The following is a 13,309-nucleotide window of genomic DNA, read 5'->3' as shown; positions in this document are numbered from 1 at the left end:
AGGGTCTCTCTGAGTTGCTTAGGGCCTCACTTTTGCTGAGGCTGGCTTTGAACTTGTGATCCTCCATTAATCAGCTTCCCGAGCTGCTGAGATGATGGCCACATCTTTAAATGCAGTGTACTAAAAACAAGAAAGTAGGACTGAAAAACAAAAATGAGAGGAAGGTCTAAGATGGGTATTTAACATGCAAATTTCAAAAAATGGCAATATACTATTTTTCAGTGGAAGTTACTTCTTTATAATATCAAAAGGTTAGGAATGACATCAGTGAGTCCAGCATAAAATTCCATAATGAACACCAGGGGAAGCCATGTTATAAATTGATGGCAACATCTTTTTATTTTTGGCTGTGGATGGTGCTATTCAGACAGAACTTTTATGTTTTCTCCACTAAACCATCAGAAACAAAGAGTTCAATTCTTAAATCATTCCTGTAGGATAGCAACATCTTTTTAAGTGTAGCATCCTAAAAACAGTGGACAAGAACTGAAAAACAAAGATGAGAGTAAGGTCAGAGGTAAAATGCAGATTTGAAGTCTTCAGCAGAATTATTGTTGAAACTAAGTGAATAAGCTCTCCAAGAGCAAGTGTTAAGTGTGAAATGCAAAGGCCAAGAACAGCACTTCAAGCCCAATCTAAGGAAGAGGCTTCATTACTGAGAAACTTGATAAGAATGGTCAGCAAGGTGAGAGAAAAACAGTGTCATGGCAGCCAGAGTAGAATGTCAAAAAGTGGATCTAATCAACTGTGACAAATGCAGCAGAGTGGTTAAAAAAGATGAAAATTAAATACAATCTATTTGTCTGTGATGGTTGCCGGTGCTAGACAGAGACATTATTATTATTTTGAAGTGAAAGTAATACTATGCAGTAGAAAGAAGAATTTGATGGAGACAAAATGAAAGTAAGACATGAAGTCAAATTTTTAAGTTTAACTATGAACAGAAGGTAATAGGAAAGCAGTTAAAAGTTAAAATACATAGCTTTGGGAGTTAAAATATTTTTTTTATTTATTCAGGGGTGCTCTACCACTGAGCTATGCCCCAGCCCTATTTATTTTATTTTGAAACATAGTCTCACTAATTGCCCAGGCTGGCCTCCTACCTGCAATTCTCCTGCCTCAGCCTACTGAGCCACTGGGATTACAGGCAGCAGCCACTGGGATCATAGGCATGTACCAGTACAGGAAGTTCTACTGCATTATCAGCCACAATTTGTTAAATTCTTCATTTCTAACATCCTACATCTAACATAATTAGTTTTTTCTATTTAACCCTGCCAACATCATTTACACATATACCTTATTCTGATATCTTTATTTTACTCTATAGAGATATATAATTTTTTTTTTTTCTGTACTAGGGATACAAACCAGAGCCTCAAGCACGCTAAGTGCTCTAACACTGAGTTCTACCCCTCTAGTCCTCAAAACATATAACTATTTAATTTATTAATGCATGAAGCAATCCATGGAATGTTTGGCAAAGCAATGGTTAATATGATAAATTATTTGGGCAATGTCTATATCATTATTAAATATTAACATTGTCAAATTTTGCCATTTTAGACCACTAGATAATTTATTTCATTTCACTTTGAGATGGGGTATTGCTATACAGTTCCAACTGTCCTTGAATTCCTGGGCTCAAGGGATCCTCCTGAGTCAGGCACAGTTCGCAAGAGCCAGGTACATGCCTGCAATCCCAGCAGCTTGGGAGGCTGAGGTGGGAGGATCTCAAGTTCAAAGCCAGCATCAGCAATTTAGTGAGGCCCTAGGCAACTTAGTGAGACTCTGTCTCAAAATACAAAGGGCTGGGCGATATGGCTCAGTGGTTAAGTGCCCCTGGGTCCAATCCCTGGTACCAAAACAAAAACAAAAACAAAAAAAAGAGATCCTCCAGCTTCAGCCTCACACATAGGGCGGACCAAGGTCTCAGGAAAAAAGTCTACCACTGAGATATGCCCCTCACACAATAATTTATTTCAAGACCAAGGGTTCCATGGGTGTGTTGGCACATGCCTATAATTCCAGCAATTTGGCAGGCTGAGGAAAGAAGATTACAAATTTGAGGCCAACCCAGTAATTTATAAAGACCCTCAGCGACTTAGTGACACCATCTCGAAATACAAATAAATAAATAAAAAGGATGAGGGAATGTAATGTACCCCTGGGTTCAATCCCCAACAAGTATGAATGTATATTTATATATATATTAATCAATCAACAGATCAATCAATTAATCAATGGCTGGGGATAACTCAGTGGTAGAGTTCACCTAGGTTAAATTCCTAGTATCCTCCAAAATTTTATAAAAAACAAAATAAAGACAAAAGTTCATATTTTTGTTCAAGAAAGTAAAGATAGCTGGGCATGATGGTGCACCCTAAAATTCCAGTGACTTGGGAAGCTAAGGCAGGAGAATCACAAATTCAAAGTCAGCCTGAATAACTTAGTGAGACCCTCACTAAGCAAGACCATGTCTCAAAAAATAAAAAGAGCTGGGATGTAGCTCTGTGCTAAAGTATCTTTAGATACTTAAAAAATAATAATAAATAAATAAAGGAATTAAACTAAGATCACCATAGAACATAAACTTGCCTTTTGTAAAATGCCATCAACTTTTAGAATTGGATGTTATAAGAAAAAGATCTTCAATCTTATGATGAGTTGCCAACACAAAATGACATGTCAAACTGAGGTTTGCATAAAATATATGTATGTGGGGTTGATTTCAGTATTGGTCTAATTTATACATTTGAAAGAGCTACATCCCAGCTCTTTTTATTTTTTGAGACATGGTCTTGCTTAGTGAGGGTCTCACTAAGTTATTCAGGCTGACTTTGAATTTGTGATTCTCCTGCCTTAGCTTTCCAAGTCACTGGAATTTTAGGGTGCACCATCATGCCCAGCTATCTTTACTTTCTTGAACAAAAATATGTTCATATGTATAATATGTAGAAAATGTACTTCTCAATAGTTTTGATACTTCATAAATATTTAGATAAAAAGAAAGAAAACTCATCTCCTTTAGAAAGATAGTTCAGGTTGAGACTGTCCATAATCTTAACTATCCCTTTCCTCTCTAGTCACATGTATTTTTGTACTCTTGGCAGTTCCCTTGCTTACTTGCTCCACATTCTGAGTTTGAATTTTCTGCATGACTGAGTTCACCTCCAAACTATGGAAAATAAAAAGTTTTCTCACTATTTAATAGATGTGTTGATATGGTATCCCTCAGATGATATATGTTCTTATAATGGGCCTTTGACTCATTCAGGGTCAAGTTAGAAATGGACTTTCTTAAATGTGATTACTGAAAGCCCGGCAATTCATATCATAATCTTCATTTTGAGAAATAAAAAAGGAAAATGGTCATTTAAAGCTCCTGCTCTGCTGGTCGGCCCTAGCAAGGCTAGGCTGCATTTCAAGGTGCAAAATGGCTCACCTGTTAGAAGGTTCTCTCAAAACTTCTATCAGAAATGAGCTCTGTATCACACAAGAGCAGGTAAGCAGATAACATCGGATACAATTTTCCTACGTTTTAAAAGAGTGACCTATCCAATGAGGTGCGAAAAAATCTAAGACCTCATTATTAGGTGTAAGAAAAGAACTGTAGACCCAGAGCACAGAATGGAGTCTTAAACAAAAGGATTCCAAGTAATTCGAAAATTACAAGTTTACTAATGTAGCATGGCAAGAGATTTAAACCCAGCACAGCAAAGTCTTCTTTTACTTTTGGTAAAGTGCAACTTCGTAAGATTAAAAATTCCTTCAGGTTTTCATATAAATGTACCTGATGTAATAGACTTTCACGCATTTCTGAAGAAACTGAAAAATGGGAACTTAGAGCCTAGAAATTCTATCGCGTCACCAGCGAGCCCTAGGTAAATGTTAGTTGATTAAATATTAGTCAAAGATGACAGAGTGGGCACAAGGGACAGCAGAAACACCCTGACGAGAGAGTGTGTGGTTCAGCTACAGGCAGGTGAGCACAGTGACGACCGGAGAGATCGGACACTGTTCTCGAAGCCGCGGGGGACAAGGGAGACCCGCCACTGTGCCCTGGGAATCCGGGGGAAAGGGTCATTCAGGGACCCACAGCGTAGAGCCCAGTGGCCTTAGACGTGGGTCAACAGGGGCAGACGATGTGGCCACCAAAGCTCTGAGGACTTGGGCTAGGGACTGCGCTCGCCTCGAGAAGCGACACGGGATGCCACATAAGCGAGTCTACTGGTGACCCAACGCGTGTGCCCTGCGTTACCGCTACCGCTGACTCAGCAAGGCCGCGCGGGGCCAGCAACGCCAAGAAGCCAACTGCACCCTGCCGTGTACCCGGCCAGCGCGCGCACGCGGCAAAGAACCGCCCCGCTTGTCCTGTCTCCCAGTGATTGGCGGAGGGAAGATGGGGGTGTAGACCCAAGAACACCATTGGAGGCAATTCCCAGTCACTCCACGGGCCAGGGAGAGGCGGGGCCTCCTCTGGGAGGAACACGACTGCGAAGCGTTTTCAAGGCCGTCAGACGCCATCTTTAGGTGGTTTTTTTTTTGTTGTTGTTTGTTTCTGTCCTCCGCTGCTTTCAAAGCTGTGTGCACGATTATAAATACGGTGGCCACACATCGGTTTTATATGTTTGATGGTAACTGGTTTTAGTTACTGAAGGCCTTGGTTGCAGATTTTTTTAGATAACGCTTGCAAAGTGGCAGTTTCCATCTCTCGGGGACACTAGGATTCCCAATCAAAATAAACTGAGTGTAACTGTGCTTTTCCTTGGTAAGAAAGCCAAGCAAACGAAATATTCGCGGAAAGAATTCTCTCCTTAGAAGGAAACTCAAAGTGAGGACATTGACTATGAATTAGCCGAGGTTCCAAGATGTAGAAATTGAATACCTAGAAAGTTGAGCTGGCTGTGTACCACTCTCCCTTTTCTGGGAAGCTAAATCGTGTACATGACTATCTGCAGCAATGGGGGAGACTTAGGGTAAAACCTCATTGAAAATTCCTATCACTGCTACGGTCACAAAGGTCACTAGAGTCAGACTAGACTTAAAAAAAAAAAATCCAGGTCTAGGCTTGCAGAATGATCCACATTAGAACCAGTATTTATTAAGCACTGATATGACATGTTTTTAATGAATGAAAATATACTTGGTACAGGTAAAAAAAAAAAATCCAGAAAACCCATTCAGGGTTATTGTTGTTATAATAAATTCAAGACCTTGAGCAAATAAGTTTATTGCAGTTGTCACTTATCTAAGTTGTCTTAAATATCATTTGAGATGGAGTAGGACACACTCGCTGAGGAATCCATACATATGATTCTCATCAGAGGTTTTGTTGTAATGAAATTTGAACCCTATGTTGGATCCTTTTATCTCCTGGTTGCTACTACATTTGTGACATTCCAGTTTCTCCCTAATCATCCATATACTTCGTATGCTTTCAATCCAATATGCAAATATAAATTTATTTGTGGGTATTTTGTGTGACTTCTTCCTAATAAGGAAACTGGTCCTATAAGAAAGAAGCGTCCACCCACTCCTATAGCAAGGATACTCTGCTGTGAGCCTGTTGTCATTTAACTCATTCATTTTTCTGAGTCTCTTAGTGAGAAAGAGCTTTTAATTCCAAAAATGCAACATGATAACCAAAATAAATTTCTTATCCCTTCTATTATTTACTTTTGCTTCCTTTGGCCCCAGAATTGGACCTGCCTGTTTTTTTTTTTTTTTTTTTTTTTTTTTTTTCTTTTTTCTGATACTTTGCCAGCTGTGGAACTTTTTAAACAAATTCCAACCAACAAACGACCATTTTGTCAAAAAGCCAAGAGAGAACTTCCTTTCTGAACACACCAACCAAACCACACATAAAGGCCAAAATATACACAGCTGTACATTTAAGAACGTCAGACAATAAAAAGCAAAACCACTTAGGCAAAACAATCAATAAAGGCGGCTTTAAACCACAGATTCAATAAATTGCCTCCCCTCATTTGCCACATGAACTATATACTCCCTGGTAATTGTTTTTTCACTAATCTGATCCTTTAAAACAGGAGCAGAAAAATACAGTAAATGCACATAGAATGAAAGTGCCTAAGTATGCTAAGCACAGGGTTTCTTCTAGCTCTAGTTTGCATATGAAATCCTGTTTTGATCACATCTGGGAAAACAACAGAAAAAAAAAAAAAAAAGCACATCCTAGGGTTTACTTGGAACACATAAAATCAGAGGAAATCACTTTTGAAAATCTGATATGGCACATATACACATATTGTACATATACACAAATAATAAACCCCAAGATAATTTTTTACAAAATTTGCTTTAAGAAACACACATACATACACACACACACACACACAGAGGAAATGTCCTCATGAAAATGTGTGTGCAAGACACACGGTAAGAAGGGATTCCCCCTCTCTCCAGGGAAATGAGTGTCCCAATTAAAATATCCCAATATTTTTAACCTGCAGGGCTCGGACAATTGCCACATCTAAGCCACTTGGGTTTGGTTCTGGGGAGGGTGTGTAAAATGCACGCCAAAAGGCTTTTGTGAGGGAGCCTCAAATCTCTGCTTCCTTCTATGTTGCCCATGGCAGAAATTTACATTATCCCTTCAGCCCGCTTTAAAAAAGAAATCTGTACTTCCCAAGCGGCTAAAATTTTCAAATCCCTCAACCACAAAAATTTACCAGTTCTTAAATGTGATAGCAAAAAGAAAAAAAAGAAAAAAATTCAATAAATTTGGCTAGAAACAGTTGCACACGGCCATTCTGCTTCTCAACTTCTTGGTATATTTAAAACCTTGACCAGGAAAAAGAAAGAGGAAGAGAGAGAGAAAAAGAAATGGGGGAAAGAGCAAATTCCCCTTAGCAACAGTTTCCTCACCCCAACACTGCCACAAATCTCTATTTTTAAAAATTTTGAAAACACACACAAGATTAAGGAGAAAAAAATGGAAAAAGGATACCCGAAGGTCGTATGGCTCTTTGTATTCGTGTGTGTGCAAAAAGGAGGACTCGCGGAGCCCAAGCCGGCAAGCCCCGCCCCTCCCCGGACGCCCGCCCGGATTGGCCGACGGCGGCCGCGGGGCGCCCCGCCCGCGAGCACACGCGCTGCGCCCGAGGCACCGGCCCCCGGGGGCCCCTGCGGACCGCGCGACCCACGACCCTTGCAGCCGGAATCCCACAGCCCGCCTGCTCCTTCAGTCCTCCCAGCCTCCGCCCGCTTCCTTTCACTTTCTCACCGGCCTTTCACCCTTTCCCATTTCTTTTTCCCAGTGAAACAAGGCCCAGTCACCAGCCTAACAGCCCAGTGAGACAGCTCCTTCTGACACTTTGCCGAACTTGGTAAACTAACTTGTTAGCAGCAACGTTCTAACCTGGAATTAAACAACTCCCAACTCCTGGATTCCAGGTGGAAGGTCTGCGTCATGCCTATTGCTTAACACCCTCACCTTTCCATGTACATTCACGTGTGTGTCAACGTTCAGGTGAAAGACATATAAGACTTTGGGGGTTATATTTTCACAGCCTGAGTCCCCAGTTTTTCTCTACTTGGCAAAGAACATGTTCTCAAGAAAACCAAATGGCATCCCCTTTACTTCCTGCAAAACACCAGTTGCTTATACCTGGATTTTATTATTATTATTATTAATTATTATCATTATCATCTGGGGATTGAAACTAGGGGTACTATATCATTCAGCTACATCCTCCATCCTTTTTATTTTTTCTTTTGAGACAGCCTCACAATATCGCCCAGTATGACCTCAAATTTGCAATCTTCTTGCCTCAGCCTCCGGAGTCACTGAGATTACAAGGGTGTACCACCAGGTAGGCTACACCTGGAATTTTGTTTTATTATTTATTTATTGATACTGGGGATTAAGCCCAGGATGCTTTATCACTGAGTTACATCTCCAGCCCCTTTGCTATTTTGAGACCGGGCCTGACTAAATTGCTGAGACGGGCCTCAAATTTGCTATGCTCTGGCCTAAACTCCCAAATCACTGGGAATACATGTGTGAGCCATTGCATCTGGCGGAATACCTGGATTTTAACCCACACATAATCTGGTCTCACCCCACCTATTTGTTATCACTTCCCTCTACCCTCACGTTTTACCTTCACCTTTTACTACCCCTGCCTACTCCTTTGCTCAAGTGGTTTTGTCCGCCTGGAATGATGCTTGTCTTTTCTCTGACTAGTCAATTTGTATCCATCCTTCAACTATTTCAGTCGGCACAGACCACTTCCTCCTCTTCTTCCTATCAACATAAACTTCATATTACCTCAGGTTAGCAGCACTTTATTCTGTTTTGTTTCTTATATTTTAGTGAGTTCACTCCAGTAAACTATTTGAGATTGGAAATCACATCTTCAAACTTCTTTTTCTATCCAGGGATGTTTGTTTGTTTGATTGATTCTTGTATCAGCCTGGCATAATTACGAATGATTAGTAAATACCAAAAAAAAAAAAAAAAATTATGATCACAAATATGTGAATTTTTTTTTCTAGTTAAGACATATTTTGAAATTCAGATCCCATGAAAGGAGTTTTACGTTCTACAATAGGTAACAGTTTGTATGCATTTACTGCACAGCAATTCTTCTGAACACTTTATGCATATGAATTTATGTACCATTATTTTCTCCATTTTAAAAGATGTGATTAAGACACAGAATGGTATAATTTTTTTTGGTTTTCATACTGGGGTTTGAACCCAGGGTCAATTTACTATTGAGCTACAACCCCAGCTCCCCCTTTTTTTAATTTTTAAAATTTTGAGATAGGGTCTCCCTAAATTGCTAAGACTGTCCTGGAATTTGTGATATTCCTGTCCAAGCCTCCGGAGTCACTGGGACTCCAGGCATGCGTCACCGTGCTGGACTAGACCTGGGATTTGAACCCAGAAAATGCAGCCCCAGACCCTAAGTTCATAACCACTATACCTCACTGGCTTTAAAGCAATTTCAAAAAATATTGTTATCTGATACTGATCGTTACAGCATTCCATAAGTTAAATGACCCAGCCACTTCTGAGATATCAATTTTTATGAAGCCATGCACAAAAGTGGGGGAGTGTTGTTCTTTTTTTTTTTTTTTTTTCCCTTGAGGTTACTGGGGATTAAACCCAGGGGAGCTCCAACACTGAGCTACATTTGGCCTTTGTTATTTTGAGAGAAGGTCTAGTTCTCACTAAATTGGTCAGGCTGGCTTCAAACTTACAATCCTCCTGCCTCAGTCTCTTGGATTACAGGTGTGTGCCACTGAGCCTGTTGAGTGGGGACAGTTCTAAAAGAAAGAACAATTAAGAAACATGGAAAGTAAAAGCAAAGTGTGAAGTGGGTCAAAAAAAGATAATGGTTGTTACTAGCATTATTCAGAGAAATTAAATATGGTTTAGACATTAGATAATTTGATTGTATCAATATTAAACAAGAAGATCATTGGCACTACCATTTTACAAGAAACTGAACTCTGAGTTTACTCCAAGCCAGCTTATCCAGCACCTCCTCACACACATTTTGACACTGACCATCACTTAGGCCATATGCTTGCCTTCATTATTTTTTTTCCCCTAGTTTATTCAAGCTAGGCAATAGCTTTGTCTTTTACCTGAAAAGGAGGTACTAGCATTTATGTTCTTCTTTATTTTTTATTTTTGGTGCTGGGGATCAAATCCAGGACTTTGTACATGTCAGGCAGTTTTTATGTTCTTAAGTGTTATAAATTTTCTGTGTTTTTGTTTTGTGGTGCTGGGAATTATACCCAGGGTCTCATGAATGCTAAGCAAACAAGCACTCCAGCACTGAGCTACATCCCCAGCCCCCTATTTTTTTTGTATATGTTTTCCATTTAAACATTTTAAATATTTATATATTTAGCCATGCTGGGGATCAAACCTAGGGCCTGTGCATGCTATAGGCAAGTGCTCTACCACTGAACTACACCCTCAGCCCTTTATGTTTTATTTTGAGATAGGGTTTTGCTAAATTACCTAGTTGGCCTTGAACTTGCAATCCTTATGCCTCAGCCTCCTGAGTAACTGAGATTACAGGTGTGTGTCACCATGCCTGGATATTTTCTTAAATAACAAACTGGCCATAAGATTATGAGGAAACTATTAACTACAAATATACTCAGACATCTCACATTGTATTTTTTTGGTACTAGGGATTGACCCAGGGGTACTTTACCATTAAGTTACATCCCCAGCCCTTTTTATTTGTTTGTTTATTTTTTTTGTTTGTTTTTTGTTTCGATACAGGGTTTTGCTAAATTATCCAGGGTGGCCTTGAACTTATGATCCTCCTGCTTCAAACTCCCAAATCCCTGGGATTACAGGCATGCACCACCATGCTCAGCTTGGAATCTCATATTCTCAAATGTGCAGATGATACATTTTCAAAACTTTTAGGATGAAGGGAAAACAGAAATGTTATTATTTTAATGAACAGCCATTGAACATTTATTTGCTGCCAGGAAATGTGTATTTCATTTAATTAATTTTTTTGGGAGGGGTGTGATACCACTGAGCTACACCCCAGTCCTTTTCATTTCTTTATTTTGAGACAGGGCCTTGCTACGTTGCTGAGACTGGCCTTGAACTTGTGATCCTCCTACATTAGCCACCTAAGTTACTGTGATTACAGACGTGCTCTACCCCACTAGTCCTTATTTAATCAATTCTATGAGATAAGTACTATTACATTTCTCTACAATTGATGAGAAAAATAAGCATCTGAAGGAGGTTGATAACTTACCTCAAGGTCACTGAGATCATTAAGTCAGTGGTGGCCGGTGGTCAGAACTTGAATCCAGGTTCATTGACTACAGAACCTGCTCTTGGCGATTCATTAGTCTCTACCTAAATTGAAATCCACACTGCCTTGATGTTAACCTTTTAACTGTCTCATTCTAAGTCCACGAATGACAATTGCTCTGATTATCAATAGAATTTTCATATCCTCCTATGGCCTCCTGAAATATATTTTTATATTATTTGTTCTTTTTAGATCTAGGATATATTTTTAATTAGGAGTCTGTTTCTATAAAGGTCTGAGTTAAGTTGGAAAAGTCATTTATTTTTAAGTTTCTTTCTCCCTCTCTGGTCATGGGGGAAATCTTTGAAAAAAAAGTTTAAGTACTTTTGTGCTAAAGCATGAGAATAGGGAGAAAATGCAACTGTTTCACCTACAAATTTACAATATTCAACTCTAAAATATTTGAGATTTCAAATGTTAGACCTGACTGATGACTTGTTGATTGAGGAAAAGCTGCTTGTTTATTTGGCTTTGAATCCAGCAGATCTTTAAGTGTAAGCTGTTTTTATTCCTGAGATTCCAAAGGGGCCTCTGAACGGTGAAACGTAACTTGTCCTAGAGTGAGGCCAGAAAGCTGTTTCTGACTGTCATTCATTAACACGCCTGAGAGCATTTCAGAACAGGAGTGCAAGGAAATCCTAGAAGCAGCTGAGAATGTGTCCTCAGAGGTGCCAGCACTGGGATTCAGAGATGAGTGGTTACAGAGAAGAGGAAAAGAAGGCAAAGGAAAAAAACAGAACAGGAAGACAGGCAGCAACAGTACTCAAGGAAGAGTGAAGAAATTTGTGTTGTAGCAGGAACAAGGGCAGATTCAATTTTTAAGGAAAAATGTTCTGAATTTGATTGATTTTTAAATACAAAAAAAATTGTATAAATAGCTGGGAAGTGATTCTTTTCTTTTGATACCAGAGGATTAAACCCAGGGGCACTAACCACTGAGACACATCCCCATCCCTTTTTAATATTTTATTCAGAGATAGGGACTTGCTAAGTTGCTTAGGTCCTCACTAAATTACTGAGGTTGGCTTTGAACTCATGATCCTCCTGCCTCAGCCTCTGAGCTGCTGGGATTAAAGGCATGTGCTACCATACCTGACTGGGAAGTGTTTCTTAAAGATCACTAAAAAAAGAAAAGACAAAGACAGGCACTGTGGCACACACCTGTAATCCTGGTGATTCAGAAGGCTGAGGCAGGAGGATCACAAATTCAAGGTCAGCCTGGGTAACTTAGTGAAACCCTGTCTCAAAATAAAAAATAAGAAGGTCTGGGGATGTACCTCAGTGGTAGAGCGCTTCCAGGTTCAATCTCCAGTAACACACACACACACACACACACACACACACACACACACACACACATAAAGATTTACCATGGGGGCTGGGGAGATAGCTCAGTCCGTAGAGTGCTTGCCTTGCAAGCACAAGGCCCTGGGTTCGATTCCCAGAACCCCCACCCCCCCAAAAAAAAAATCTACCATGTTTGTAAAAGCATCCCCTCCACCTTGATCCCCACACACTTCTGCTTGGACTCATTTATTTCCCCTCTTACCTAAAGTCCCTGCTATTACTCAGTCTTCCTGCATTTATGGCTCAGCCTTCCCTCTTGAACCACCTTGGTCCTGACCCATGGGCCTGTATAGAAATAAGGGGAGGAGTTTGTGTGTGCAATGCATGTGGCCAGAGGACACAGGTGAGGGGAGAGAAGCCTCTTTGTGAAACTAAAAATAAAATGTTCAAAGGTACCAAATATTTGATCCTACCTCATTTACCCTGATGCTTTTATGAGAGAGCTTTCTACTTTTCTTTCTTTGACCTGGCTGGGTTGAGAAGGGAGCTATGAGAGAGCTCAAACCTTCTCTCCAACCTTGCATAAGTAGTATAGACATGGAGAGATCCTGTGGAATGTAAGTGACTGTGACAGTACAGGGGCAAGGCACAGAGAGGCACGTGTTCATTATGTATGGCTGGAGAAATTATCTGTCTCCAGGGGGACATGTTTCACTGTGCATTAGCTTCTAGCCGCTTCTTTCTCCCACATCTCTGCCCACTCTTTCGCTGTTCTTCTCAGTCTCCTTTCCCACTCCCTGTCTTTCCACCCTATAGTCCAGTTCTGCCTGTCACTGTCTCCATCCACCTTTCTCTGCCACGTCCATGTCTCCTCTGCACTTTGCTCGATCTCATGCTTGCTCTCTGGGAGCTGCTTCTCTGTTCCTGTCTCATTTGTCTGTTGTTCTCTCTAGTTCCCTTTCTCCCATCCCATCTGTGTTTTCCTCTGTTATAACAGCTATCTGGGTACCCTGCAGCTAGTGATAACCTTTTCTTGTTACGCTAAAGCCCGTAAGCAGCACTTGGTTTATTGATTGACTGGTTTTTATTTAAATTTTGCAAAGGAAATAAAAGGTTCTTTTTATTTTTTTGGACCTAGGGCTTCACGCATTAGAATGTGCTCTCTAACTGAGCTATGCCCCCAACCCAAA

General features: G+C 40.3%; 1 protein-coding gene across 4 annotated transcripts in view; it reads right to left on the bottom strand.

Moving 5' to 3' along the window:
- The window catches only part of LOC306653184 (uncharacterized protein C14orf93), a 28,361-nt gene extending 16,429 nt beyond the window's left edge, over window positions 1-11,932 (bottom strand). Inside the window, exon 1 of one of the 4 annotated variants that reach the window (XM_079126075.1) lies at window positions 10,773-11,932. The gene's annotated coding sequence lies outside the window, so the exon portion shown is untranslated. Of the gene's footprint in view, window positions 1-6,973; window positions 7,063-7,249; window positions 7,399-10,772 lie in introns of those variants that run through there. The other 3 variants (XM_079126077.1, XM_079126074.1, XM_079126076.1) reach the window with 3 other exon arrangements.
- Between the last annotated feature and the right edge of the window lie 1,377 nt (window positions 11,933-13,309).

The sequence above is a fragment of the Sciurus vulgaris genome (genome assembly GCF_902686455.1).
Source record: "Sciurus vulgaris genome assembly, chromosome: 2".
NCBI classification, from domain to species: Eukaryota; Metazoa; Chordata; class Mammalia; order Rodentia; family Sciuridae; genus Sciurus; species Sciurus vulgaris.
This window is presented reverse-complemented; position numbering and strand designations above follow the sequence as displayed.